Source organism: Mobula birostris, chromosome 4, assembly GCF_030028105.1.
Source record: "Mobula birostris isolate sMobBir1 chromosome 4, sMobBir1.hap1, whole genome shotgun sequence".
Taxonomy (NCBI): Eukaryota; Metazoa; Chordata; class Chondrichthyes; order Myliobatiformes; family Myliobatidae; genus Mobula; species Mobula birostris.
The window spans coordinates 136295787-136309689 of record NC_092373.1 but is presented as its reverse complement, the minus strand read 5'-3'; the positions used below and the strand labels follow the sequence as shown (position 1 = coordinate 136309689).

Genomic DNA, 13903 nt, shown 5'->3' with positions numbered 1-13903 from the left:
GCAAGAACTGAACATGCACCTTAGAGAAGTTTAGAGATTGAGATATTGCTATTAGGCTCAACTGTAGACATACCACCTCATTTAAGTTTGTTGTACATCTTTGAAGAACTTAATAAAATTCAATTTGAATTATAGTCTCAAGTCCATATCTTGTTCATCTCAGTCAAAAACAATTCCTTTAGTGTAACTTCAACTTCTCTTAATTCATTAAGTGTTACAGTCTGTTTATTACTTTCCAGTTTGCTTATCCTGTTCCAGAATCTTGAGTACTTAAGAGCATCATGAACATAGTAACTTTAATTGGAAAATCAAAAAAATTGAATATGCTAGAAAAGTGAAATTGGACCTATGAGTGTTGGCAGCATTTTGTGCTTTTGTTTATATTTCAGCTCTTTGAAATCCAGCATGATATGGATTTGTCTGTATCCAGCTCCTTTCATTTCTCTAGTACTTCCTCTTTTGTGATGTTAACTATTTCACTGCCATTTTGTTTACCCTTTTGTTTCTATTCTTCAATTTGCAATATAGAGGGATATATCTGTATTATCGTTATTAGCATTTCTAAATAAGTTACGCCCACTGAGAATTTTACAACAACTTTAAATGGTTGCCATTGTTTTACCTAATATATTTGTATAAAAGTTATCAGCCTTAAACAATTATTAAACTTGCTCATGACTACTTATCAACTAATCTGCCTCTCTATAAAACATTAAAGATATTACATTGTGATGATTTTTCCCACAATCATCATTCATAGGAAAATTACTAATTAATCCAACACATGACATAAAAACCAAGATACCCTATTGCTTGGGTAGATCCACAGCTATTGTTTCAGAAAATAGTTCAGCTCAATTTATGACTTCATCTCTAACACGAATTTTGCCATTTTATATTCTTGTGCCACAAGAAAATTGAAGTTCCTTCTCAATACTGTACCACCTTTATCATAAAATATTCCTCCATTAATTTTGCTCTAAATGTGTTAGGCACCCTGTAATCTACTACAACCAGTGTTTTTGTTCCTTGTTAGCTCTTACCTCAATGGTAATCATAGTAAAATTATAGTATGAATCAGTTTATTGTAATGATTATTTGGTTGCAAGCTTCTCATAATTTATGATATCCTAATATATTAGCACCATATCATTCAGAATTTTATTATTATTTGTCAAATCACAAAGTGGTCAGTTCACTAATATATAGCCTTTTCAAAGAGGAAAACCTCAGCTGAGAAACATATATAAACAATAAAATAAAGAAACCTAAACTTCACCTGGATATAAACCACATAGGAAGTCCTACCATTCCCATTACCTACCTCTATTCTATGTTCTTAATAATTGAAACCAAACCAAAACAACAGAAGCAGCAAGCAAGAAAATCTACAGATGCTGAAAATCAAAGTAATACACACAAAATGTTGGAGGAACTCAGTAGCATTGATGGAAAAGAGTAAACAGTCAATGTTTTGGGCCAAGACTCTTCATCAGGACTCATGAAGGGTTAACTCCTTCTCATTGATGCTGACTGGCCTGCTGAGTTCCTCCAGCATTTTGTGTGTGTTACAAGAGAGAAGGAATAGAGTCTGGACTGCACTGACTAAGCAATGGTTGTGATTAAAGGTCAATGTGAAACATCACCTTTCACAAAAAAAAAAGTGCAGTAGGAACTCAGCTGGTCAAGCAGTATCTATGAAGGTCATGGGACGGTCATTATTCATTATTTTAGGTTAAGAGCTCACATCAGGGAAGATGGCCAGCATATTAAAGTAAGAAAGAGGGATCAGGCAGACACTGGTGGGTGACAAATGCAGGTATCAAGTCTTGGCAAGAATGTTGACGAAAAGCAGTCAAAACAGAGAACTCATACAACTCCCAAATAAAAAAAAAGAGAAATTCCTCAAAGTAGGCATACCTTCAGGAGAACATAGCAAACTAGTAGGTCTGAAACACAAGAGACTGTAGATGCTAGAATCTAAAGCACAAGAACGAGCTGCTGGAGGAAGACAGCCGGTCAAGAAGCAAATCATAGATACAAGAGATTCGGCAGATGCTGGAAATTTTGAGCAAAACACACACAAAATGCTGGAGAAACTCAGCAAGTCAGGCAGCATCTATGATGGGAAATATGGATGTGAAACAGCTTCACGGTCACTGATTCGGCACCCAATAATGGCGAGAATGTACCTTAGGTAGGTTGTTTTGTCACAAGCCATGCAACATCTCGATTGTTTTTGAACTTGCACTCACTGGTTGAAAAATATTCCAGATTCCTGAATCCTATCCTGCTGGAAGTGGAAAAGCCTTGGGAAGGTAGGGAAGTGTGACAAACAAAGGTTTCAGGAGATGCTTGCATGACACACAGTCACTGATCGGTTCACATAAATTTCTGGTCCTAAATCCTTTGCTATATCTGATGCATTTTTGGATTTTGCATTTCAGTTAATTTAATTGACTGAAGTCTGATTTCTGGGATGGCAATAAGCTCAGGAAAAGACAGATGCGTCAGTCACTTAGAATTTCAATAGGTTTCAATAGGTACATTTAATATCAGACAAATGTATACAATATACATCCTGAAATTCTTTTTCTTTGCAAACATCCACGAAAACAGAGGAGTGCCTATAAGTGGTGGCCATAAATGCCTGAGCCCTTTGGCAGTCATACACCAACCTCCATATACTTTATACTTTATTGTTGCCAAACAATTGGTACTATAACGTACAATCATCACAGCGATATTTGATTCTGCGCTTCACACTCCCTGGATTACAAATATTAGATATTAAAGATATTAAAAATAAAATTAGTAAATATTAAAAATATAAATTATAAATCATAAATAGAAAATAGAAAAATGGGAAGTAAGGTAGTGCAAAAAAAACCGAGAGGCAGGTCCGGATATTTGGAGGGTACAGCCCAGATCTGGGTCAGGATCCGTTCAGCAGTCTTACCACAGTTGGAAAGAAGCTGTTCCCAAATCTGGCCGTATGAGACTTCAAGCTCCTGAACCTTCTCCCGGAAGGAAGAGGGACAAAAAGTCTGTTGGCTGGGTGGGTCGTGCCCTTGATTATCCTGGCAGCACAGCTCCAACAGCGAGCGGTGTAAAGTGAGTCCACGGAGGACAATTGGTTTGTGTGATGTGCTGCGCCGTGTTCACGATCTTCTGCAGCTTCTTCCAGCCTTGGACAGGACAACTTCCATATCAGGTTGTGATGCACCCTAGAAGAATGCTTTCTTTTATAGAAATTAGTGAGGGTTTTAGGGGACAGGACAAATTTCTTTAGTTTTCTCAGGAAGTAAAGGTGCTAGTAGGCCTTCTTGGCAGTGGACTCTGCTTGGTTGGACCAAGTCAGGTCATTTGTGATATTGACCCCGAGGAACTTAAAGCTTTTGATCTGTTCCACTTGCGCACCACCGATGTAAATTGGGTCGTGTGGTCCCCTACTCCTTCTGAAGTCAACAACCAATTCCTTCGTCTTGCTGACGTTGAGGGATAGGTTACTGTCTTTGCACCATGCCACCAGGTTCTTAATTTCCTGTCTGTACTCAAACTCATCATTACCCGAGATACGGCCTACAATTGTTGTGTCGTCAGCAAACTTATATATTGAGTTTGATGGAAACTTGGGTACACAATCATGGGTGTACAGTGAGTACAGCAGGGGGCTGAGTACACAGCCTTGTGGGGCACCAGTGCTCAGAGTGATTGTAGAGGAGAGCTTGGGCAAAGAGTAGAGATGTTTGTAGTCCTTCTACATTTATTTAACGATCCATCGCTATTCACAGTTAAATGTGGTATTACTGCACAGCTTTGGTCTCATCTATTGATTGTGGGATCACTTAACTATGGCAAACACAGGTATGTTTTGCTATTCAAAATGTACAGTCCCTCATTATATGTCAGCAGTTTTGCACTTTAGAGTTCTGCCTATGTGGAAAAAACATTCCTGGACAAATATCACATAGATGCCAATATGGTAGCTGCACTGAAAAACCTCAGCTACAGACGCATTAAGTTCAGCATCATCGTCTTCAGAACAGTGAGATGTTGTATGTTCCTATAGCGTGAGCTTTATTCTGTACTAAAAGCAGTTTTTTTTTTAAATATCAAAAAAGTACATTTAATTTGCTGATGACTAGCTCCCGTGATGGCTGAGGTATCTTGCGGCTGAAGATGATTGCATTGCCTTGACCTCAATACACATTGCAGCTTGCAGACCACTGTAAACACGACAACCTGAGTCTCAACATGGACAAGACTAAAGAGGTGACTGTGGACTTCAGGAAAGTGCAGGCTGACCACTCTCTACTACACATCAACAGCATCTCTGTGGAGTCAGGGCAAAGTTTTACGGCGTGCACATTACTGACGATCTCACATGGTCTCTCAACACATTCTCTTTAGCCAAGACAGCACAGGAGAACCTCCACACCCCAAGATGATTGTGGCAAGCAAAGCTCTCACAGCCCCCCACCCCAGTTCTCACCACGTTCTGTAGGAGCACAGCACCATCGCGAGTATTCTGATCAACTGCATCACCGTTTGGTACAGGAATTGCAATGCATTAGATCGCAAGATCCTGCAATAGATAGTAAGGACTGCTGATAAACATTATTGGAGTCTCTCTCCCTCCCCCTATTCAGGATATATAACAGAAGCATCGCATACACCGTGCCTCCAATTGTCAAAGAGCCCTCCCATGTTCCCACAATCGCATTGACCTCCTGCCATCAGGCAGAAGGTTCCACATAATAAGCACCAGAACTTCTTCCTCCAGGCTTTTAGACATCTTAACACCCTGCTGCCACCCAGCACTCATGTACACCCTGCCTGAATGCCCTGCCACCACCTCCCCCAACTCTCAAACTCACAGACACACTCTCATCCTGCACTGGTCACTTTTCGCCTTTTATTGCTACTGTATCACATATTTATACTACTGCTTATAAGTGCCAGTAACATTATACTGTACTGTCTTACATAAAAATGCATCTCGCACTTTATGGCATCCTGTCAAGCTTCAGGCCATGCCACTCAGGGATGAGTTCTATTATTTTGATAACTTTTATTTTGTGACTGTATGTGCTGGTTCATAAGGTATATATGTTGTGTGTGACCATATGCACTGAGTTTTCTACCTTGGCCCCACAGGGACGATGTTTCATTTAGCTGTATTCACGTGTATGATTGAATGACAATAAAATTGAACTTCAACATGCTGGAATTACATGCGTCAATAAAAACAAAAAAGTTTATGATTGTTCCCTGGCTTGATGACAATGGCAGAATGAGTGAAATACTTTGTCGTAAGAATGCAGTGAAATACTATTTTCCACTGTTTATAGTCCATAGCATCACAAAAATATCCCATTTTGAAATGCCCGATTCATTCTTCATTTATCCCACTGAGAAAAATTAAACAGCAACACAACACAGGTAATAAGGGTCTTTGATCCTACAGACACTGTTTAGTGTTCACTCTTAGGAAATATTTCATAGCAGGTGCATCTGCAACAGATAGATTTTCAAGGAAGAGATCAAGTCAGTTTAACTCTTGTTCTGGGTTAATCCCGTACAGATCCAATTTGACAAACTACAGAATTCAAACCTCAGCTAGCATAGCTAATGACAATGCTAAGTCCCAAGAGTACATTCTTAACCCTGCTACTCTCCGTGACTGGTGGAACACAAATAACTACTGATTCATCAACTGAAGGTGATAATCATTCTTATCCATGTTTGAGCTGATACCAGGAGATTTCATAGTTCTTTAAATACTTTCAGAAGTCCCTTATGAGCCAGATCTGATAAGAGTTTTCAACATTTTTTCTTAAAGAACATTGATAATCCAGATATTTTATTTTTAAAAATGCTCTGATGGCTTTATAAACAAGAATACAAACATTAGTCTAAATTCCAGGTATGTCAAAACAGCACTTGAGCTAATGTCTCTGGGTCATTAGAATAGGCTAGTGGATTATAAGTCCAATCGTCTAACTGCATTGTAGCACTCCCATGATATCTATCACTTTGTAATACTCTCCTGATGTTCAACACAGTTTGCTACTATACATTTAATCCACAAAGCTGAAGCTACAAAATTTAACTGCAGAAATTTTCAATCAAAGCGTTTACATGATTAATGCAGTTATAAATAAATAGCACCAAATTAGAATATCTCAAAAGGAAATAATAAAATAATAAATCAAATTACTTACCATAAATTAAACAGGATATATCCTGGAAGAATACCTATATGGATTGTGAAAACTCTTGACAATCATCCTTCAGTTTGACCTCAAAACCTAAACATAATAAATTTAAATGTTACTCCAGAATACTCAGAAACTAAGAAAATACATATGCAATCAGTTTCTATGTGACTGGCAATAGAGTTCAAGAAATACTTTGTGTGTGTCATGGTAACATAGTGGTTAGCGAAACACTTTACAGCACATGCAACCTCTGGGCTCAATTTCCTCCTGTGCTGTCTGTAAGGAGTTTGTATGTTCTGCTCGTAATCGTGTGGATTTCTTCCTGGTGCTTCAATTTCCATCCACATCCCAAAGAACTACAACTTAGTAGGTTAATTGGTAACAGAGGTTTAAGTGGGCAATGCTGGCCTTACTGGAGCGGAAGGCCTATTATCATGTTGTATCTCTAAATAAAAAATATAACTATACATTCCATGGGGAAATAAATATTCCACATAATTGATCCATGACTCTCCACAGACTAAAATAACAGTCGATTAGAAGAGACTTATAATATTGCCTTATGTAGTAAGCTAGAGCATAGGTAGTTTTAGGAAGTGCAATAAAAATAATAGAGCAAGATAGTAAACCATGGCAATAAATTAGCAAAATATCTAAAAACTACTGAAAGACTGTCAACAATTAAAGGAGTAGCAATAAAAAAAGCTGTGCTGCATGAGAAATTATTCTCAGGAGATGAAGAAATAGCTGAGCCATTAAACAAATAATATCAAAGAGAAAATACTAGAGAAATTAAGTGGACTAAATGCAGACAAAATCTCAACACCATATAGCCAAGATGTCAGGGTTCTGAAATTGCCTGCTGGGATGGCGGTGGCACATTAGCAATAGAATTCCAAAGTGTTTAAATTCTGAAACTACCTTAGCAGATTAAAAGACGGAATATAAGACACTACTGTGTGAGGAGAATAAAACACAACAGACTGGTTTGCCCAACCCCTGTCAACAGAATGCAGGAAAACATTATGGCTATTGCTTCAAGGCATCTAGAAAATATGGTTAGCCTGAGTTAAAATGCCATTACTATCCCACAACCCAAAGCTGCAATTTTCCTCATGGCAGGCCAGGCAAACCACCAACATGATAGGATTCTACAAAATAAGCAGTCCTACTGCAAAAAAACTACTGAAGCATTATGCAAAAATTCTAAATCTTACAAATCAAGAGCTGTAAAACAGCTTTGCTCTCCTACTAATTGTAGAAAGCGATTAAATATTTCTATACCAGCTTGCTCTGAAAAGCATTGAGGAATCACCTACACAAACAAATCTGCAGATGCTGGAATTTCAAGCAACACACATAAAAGTTGCTGGTGAACGCAGCAGGCCAGGCAGCATCTCTAGGAAGAGCTACAGTCGACGTTTCGGGCCGAGACCCTTCGTCAGGACTAAGGGTCTCGCCCCGAAGCGTTGACTGTACCTCTTCCTAGAGATGCTGCCTGGTCTGCTGCGTTCACCAGGAATCACCTGGATTTGATAGCTTGACTGAGTTCTATGAGTCAACGAACTCCAGAAATAACAACTGCCTTAGAAGCAGAAATGAACCTAGCACCATGGACTTGACTGAGCTTTATAATTGTATTAAACAGTTGTTTTGCAAGAGAAGTGAAACTTAAAGGAAGATTCTAAGTCTGCAGGATACAGATAATGCTGCAAAAGCATAGCTGCTGCTGCTGTTGTAAAGTCAATTTAGCCAATTGTCAGTTCCCCTGTGTATCAAATACAGCCAGCCCTTCAGCTCTGGACAAAAACTGGAAATGAGTATTTTTCATCCATAACCTTTGTCACAGATTAGCCAATAACAACAAATTTACTACCTCCCACCCAAAGCTGCTAAATTACATACTGTTCATTTTGAGTCATTTGGGGTCGTTTCACTTATGCATGGACATGGAATAGCCAGAATAGGTATGACACTCAAATAACAGTTGACAGTACATGGTAAGCAGAAAACTGCCAAGTTTTATGATTAAGGTGTGGGCTGCAAGCAAACTGCTGTTACTGAATAGGGCAGAGGATCAAAACACACATTTACCTCTAAAACCCACAAGATAAAACTGCATAATTTCTCCATTTTCTCTCATTTGGAGTTTAGAGAGAATTAAACTAAAATTTGGACCATTTAAATATGTATTCTTTCAAACTGGTTTGTGTATCAGATATGTGTTTTACTAACAAATCTATTATGTACACTAGTTATTTTTAAAATCAATGATAAGGTCGGTGAAGTATGGTGTCAAATACAACAACACTCTACTTCACTGAATCTTATATAAGGTAATCATTATTACCCCACTGGTGTTTAATAGAGTCAGAGTAGAAACTAAACAGTGATTTTATACATCTATGACCAAGAAGTAGCACTCAATAGTACAAATGTGAAGTGAGACACAGATGTTAGAAGACGACAAAGGAAAACAATGGAAATAGGATAAGCAGCTATCGAGGAGATACAGAACGACCCTTTACTGCTGAAGGATAATCAAGCTGAAATATTAGCGATGATTAAATACATTTACATCTGTGGCCGCTAGAATTTATTCTAATTATTAATCTTGTTTTCCCTGGAATAAACAATGTGCCCCACTGATCTTGCACTGAAGCAACAGACGTCGGGTTTCCGATGACAGGAAGCACAATAACTGCCCAGACAAGCAGTGGGCAGTAACACTGTTTTAATGTTTACGACTGAAAACCTCGCAACATTCCATCAGCCTAGGCCCACTTCATTCCAAATGGGACAGGGAGTTGGCGTTGTCAAATGGATTTACCCGTTCCGCCATTGGCCTAAACGTTACTTTCTCCTGTAACACGAAGGAACTGCCCGGCAGCAGTTGAACAGCACCCGACCGCTCTTCGCACAGCGCCTGTCTACCTGACCCATTCTCCACTTGTCCCTGCTTTCCGGGAACACGACGCCGCCTCTCCCCGGCCCATTTCCAACATGACGTTTCCTGCCAGTCGCCGGGTGCCAGCTCTCGCGAGACGCACTAACGGCTCCGCGCCTGCGCCTGCGCTCATTGCGCTGCGCCTGCCGTGTGGTGTGTGAGTCCGCTCAATGGCCTGTTAAAACACAGTTCAATAATTTTAAAAACACATTTGTATGTTTAAATTAAACTAATAGCAGGAAAATGAAGCATCTCCAGCCGGCGTGGAGAAGAAAAAGAGAATTATCGTTTGAAAATGATGCAAGTAGAGGTCCCGAGACCAAATATCAGAATGGGGAAGATATGGGATTCTAGGTTGTTCGTACCAGGCTAGGTGGATTGAGTATTTCAGAAATTGCTGATTTGGCATGTTCACGTCTTTAGAGTTCACAGAGAATGGTGCAAAAAACAAACAAATCCAGGCAGTTCTGTAGGCGAAAATGCCTTGTTAATGATAGAAATTAGAGGAAACTAGCCAGACTGGTTCAAGCTGACAGGAAGGCGACACTAACACAAATAACACGTTACAGCACTGGTGTGCAGAAGAGCATCTCTGAATGAACAACACGTTGAAGCTTAACGTCCATAGGCTATAGCGCCTGTTGACCACGAATATATACTCAGTGGTCACTGAGCGTTTACTATTGGTCAACTGGTATATGCCCCAGTTGACATGCAACAACATTTTATCTCTGTTGATAAGAACATCTTGAATATTTTTGTGTGAAGTGCAATCTTCGCGTGGTTTAATGTGACATTCCTCTCCCAGACAATTAAAAGCGCAAACATCAAGGTTGGTTGTCATTGTGTTGTTAGATACATAATGATAGCACTCCTTGAAAATATTGAAGGATGATTACTAAGATTTCAATAGTAAGAGGAGTGAAGGTAATTGCAATGATCTGTTTTCCTCCCCAATATACCTGAAAGACTCTGCTCAAAAACAGCAATCTATGAAGTAAAAACCCTAAGGAAAGAAACTATGAAGCAAGCTGAGATCTTTGGCAACAAGCGTACCAATGTGCAGAGTACTTGAATAATTAGGGTGGCTCTTACAATACCTCAACTACTTTTAAAGGTTTAATCTAAGCCTTGGACAAATATTTTGTTATTTCCACTACTGGAAATAGTTTCTGTTTCTGTTTCTGTGCTGTAGTTTCTATGGTTCTATGGTTATGGATTAATGCTTTCACAATGGATTTTTTTTAGTAATCAAATAAAACCATGTATACCAGTTCTTTCATTATTTGTTGTAATAATAAAGCATTATAAAATAACTTAAGTAAACCACAGCAATTCACTCAGATAATAAATAGGGAATGTGGCATTTAGTAACTTTGTAAATTGCCAAATATTTCCTCCAGTTGGCTCATAGGTAATAGTAGTATCTGATATATTTTGACAATACCAATATAATAACAAAGAATTACAGAAATGTTCATCATAGAACTGTACAGTGCACTATAGGTCCTTCAGTCCACAATGTTCTGCCATTATCCTGCAATGGTAAGACTTATTTTCTGTGTATTGCAACCCCACTGCTGAGTATTTCTAGCACCTTTTGTTTTCGTTTCAAATGGCCAGTATGTATAGCATTGTACTTTCAGGAGGAATAGTCATGTTCGATTATTCTGTAAGACATTAATGTTTATAGAAGCTGATTTATGTTACAGGAACTCATCAGTGGAAAAAGTCATCATGAGATTTCACATGAAATATTATCTATAAAACTGTTGGTAATTTTGACCTTTTAGTGAGAATATGGCCTAACCCTAACCCTAAATTTGCCACATTCACACTTGCGTCCAAATATAAAACTGTGTCAGCAGGTCCAATAACTATTGTAAGGCAACATCTTGATATTTCCTTGTTACGTTAGAATGAAAATTTGTTATCTCATCCAATTGATAGGTACAGCTGCCTCAACCAGTACATCATTTTGTGAGTAGCAAATATCCATTTTGACCCTGGCTAAATGCTCTGATGATTGTGGTTAATATTCAACCATCAAAGTTGTTGATCTCTATATAAATTTTCATACTCACTATACATAGAACTTAGAGCAATACAGTACATTGCATGCCCTTTGTCCCACAATGTTCTGCTGGCCTTTTAACCTACCCCCAGTATCAATTTAATGTTTCACTCCCACATAGGCTTCCACTTTTTTTCATCCATGTGCCTATCTAAGAGGCTGTTGTATCTCCCTAATATATCTACCTCTACCACCATCACTTGTTGTTTGTTCCATGCACTGTGTAAAAACCCTACATCTGACATCCTCCCTATACTTTAATCACCTTAAAGTTATCCCCTCCGATATTAGTCATTTGTTCCAGGGATAAGGGCACAAGCTGTCCAATCTGTGCCTCTTATATACCTCTATCAAATCACCTCTCATCCCCCTACGTTCCAAAGAGAAAAGCCTTAGCTCGCTCAACCTCTTCTCATTAGATATAGTATTTAATCCAGGCAGCATCCTGATAAATCACCTCTACACCTTATCTAAAGCTTCCACATCCTTTTTATAATGAGGCAACCAGATCTGAATTCTAAGTGTGGTCTAACCAGAGTTTTATAGAGCTGCAACATTACCTCCCAGCTCTTGAACTCAACCTCCTAACTAATGAAGGTCAACATACCATACCTCTTCTTAAACACACTATAAACTTGTGTGCCAACTGAGGGATATATGGATGTGGGCTCCACACTACTCAGAATACTGCCATTAACCTTGTACCCTGTCTTCAATTTCAACCTTCCAAAGTGTATCATTTCATATTTCTCCTGGTTGAACTCCATTTACCACTTCACAGCCCAGCTTTTCATCCTGTCACTGTCCCATTGTGGCCTGCAACATCCTTCTGCACTATCCATAACACAACCATTAATGTCATCTGCAAACTTACTAATCCACCTTTCCATGTCCTCATCCAAGTGATTTTTAAAAATCACAGGAGCAGGGGTCCCAAAACAGATCCTCGCGAGACACTACTTGTCACTAATCTCCAAGCAGAATGTACTCCATCTACTTCAAACCTCTGCCTTCTGTGAACAACTCTGAATTCATGCTGAATTCTTCCCACTGTTAAGCGCATCTACATGGAGCATTGTCACAGGAAAGCAGCATCCATCATCAGGTCATGCTTTGTTCTTGCTGCTGCCATCAGGAAGAAGGCACAAGAGCCTCAAGACTTCAACTACCAGGTTCAGGAACAATTACTACCTCTCAACTATTAGACTCCTGAACTAGGGGGGATAACTTCACTTACCCCAACACTGTACTGTTCCCGCAACCTATGGACTCACTTTCGAGGACTCTTCATCTCACATTCTCAATATTTATTGCTTATTTATTTATTATTATTGTTATTTTTTTCTCTTAGCACAAGTTGGTAAAACCTGAGGTACAGGCATAGCCAAGCACACTCATTTGTCAATTGCTAGGAACTTTTGGAAGTGTTCTAGTGGTATTTAGTATCTGAAGATTTACATAGATACTACTGTGTAGCTCTAATTGTTTAATGCTATTGTATAATGCCTTTGGGATGACACCAGTTGTAGATATTACTATTGGGACAATGAATACCTTGTTCATGTTCCAGAGTCCTTCAGTTTCCTCTTTTAATTTAGCATTTTTCTGGTGTTTTTCACTTACTGATTTCTGTAAGTTCTGTGTGTTTGTATTGGCTATTTCTATTAAATAAGTTGTTCTTGCATGTTTATCTTGTATTATTATATCCAGACAGTTATTATGGATTGCACTGTCCATAATAACTGATCGGTCATAATATCATTAGTGTTATTCTGACTCTAAAACTGAATCAGACTTGTATTTATAGTGAGGTGTGATTTCGTTTATGAGTTTGTATTTTAAAGCAAGATTTTGAGGAATGATGTTTGCCACTTGATTGTGCCTTTGTAAGTAATCATATTGTGTTAAACTGGTACAGGATCCTGTAATATGTTGGATTGTTTCTGGTGGATGCAGGTGGATGCTTTCCTGGTGTCATGGATTCTTGATTACCTGACTGGCAGACCACAGTACGTGTGCTTGCAACACTGTCTGTCCGACAGAGTGATCAGCAGCACTGGGGCTCCACAGGGGACTGTCTTGTCTCTCTTTCTCTTCACCATTTACACCTCAGACTTCAACTACTGCACAGAGTCTTGTCATCTTCAGAAATTTTCGGATGACTCTGCCATAGTTGGATGCATCAGCAAGGGAGATGAGGCTGAGTACAGGGCTACGGTAGGAAACTTTGTCACATGGTGTGAGCAGAATTATCTGCAGCTTAATGTGAAAAAGACCATGGAGCTGGTGGTAGACCTGAGGAGAGCTAAGGCACCGATGACCCCTGTTTCCATCCAGGGGGTCAGTGTGGAAATGGTGGAGGATTACAAATACCTGGGGATACGAATTGACAATAAACTGGACTGGTCAAAGAACACTGAGGCTGTCTACAAGAAGGGTCAGAGCCGTCTCTATTTCCTGAAGAGACTGAGGTCCTTTAACATCTGCCGGACGATGCTGAGGATGTTCTATGAGTCTGTGGTGGCCAGTGCGATCATGTTTGCTGTTGTGTGCTGGGGCAGCAGGCTGAGGGTAGCAGACACCAACAGAATCAACAAACTCATTCGTAAGGCCAGTGATGTTGTGGGGATGGAACTGGACTCTCCGACGGTGGTGTCT

The 13903-nt window shown here is 39.3% G+C and overlaps 1 protein-coding gene across 3 annotated transcripts in view; it reads right to left on the bottom strand.

The window, feature by feature from the left end:
- kiaa1109 (KIAA1109 ortholog) overlaps positions 1-9246 on the bottom strand; it is a 433731-nt gene extending 424485 nt beyond the window's left edge. For 2 of the 3 annotated variants that reach the window (XM_072256106.1, XM_072256108.1), the window contains exons 1-2: positions 9055-9246; positions 6228-6314 (exon numbers count right to left, since the gene is read on the bottom strand). The gene's annotated coding sequence lies outside the window, so the exon portion shown is untranslated. The remainder of the gene's footprint in view (positions 1-6227; positions 6315-9054) is intronic. The other variant, XM_072256107.1, reaches the window with a different exon arrangement.
- Positions 9247-13903: the final 4657 nt, after the last annotated feature.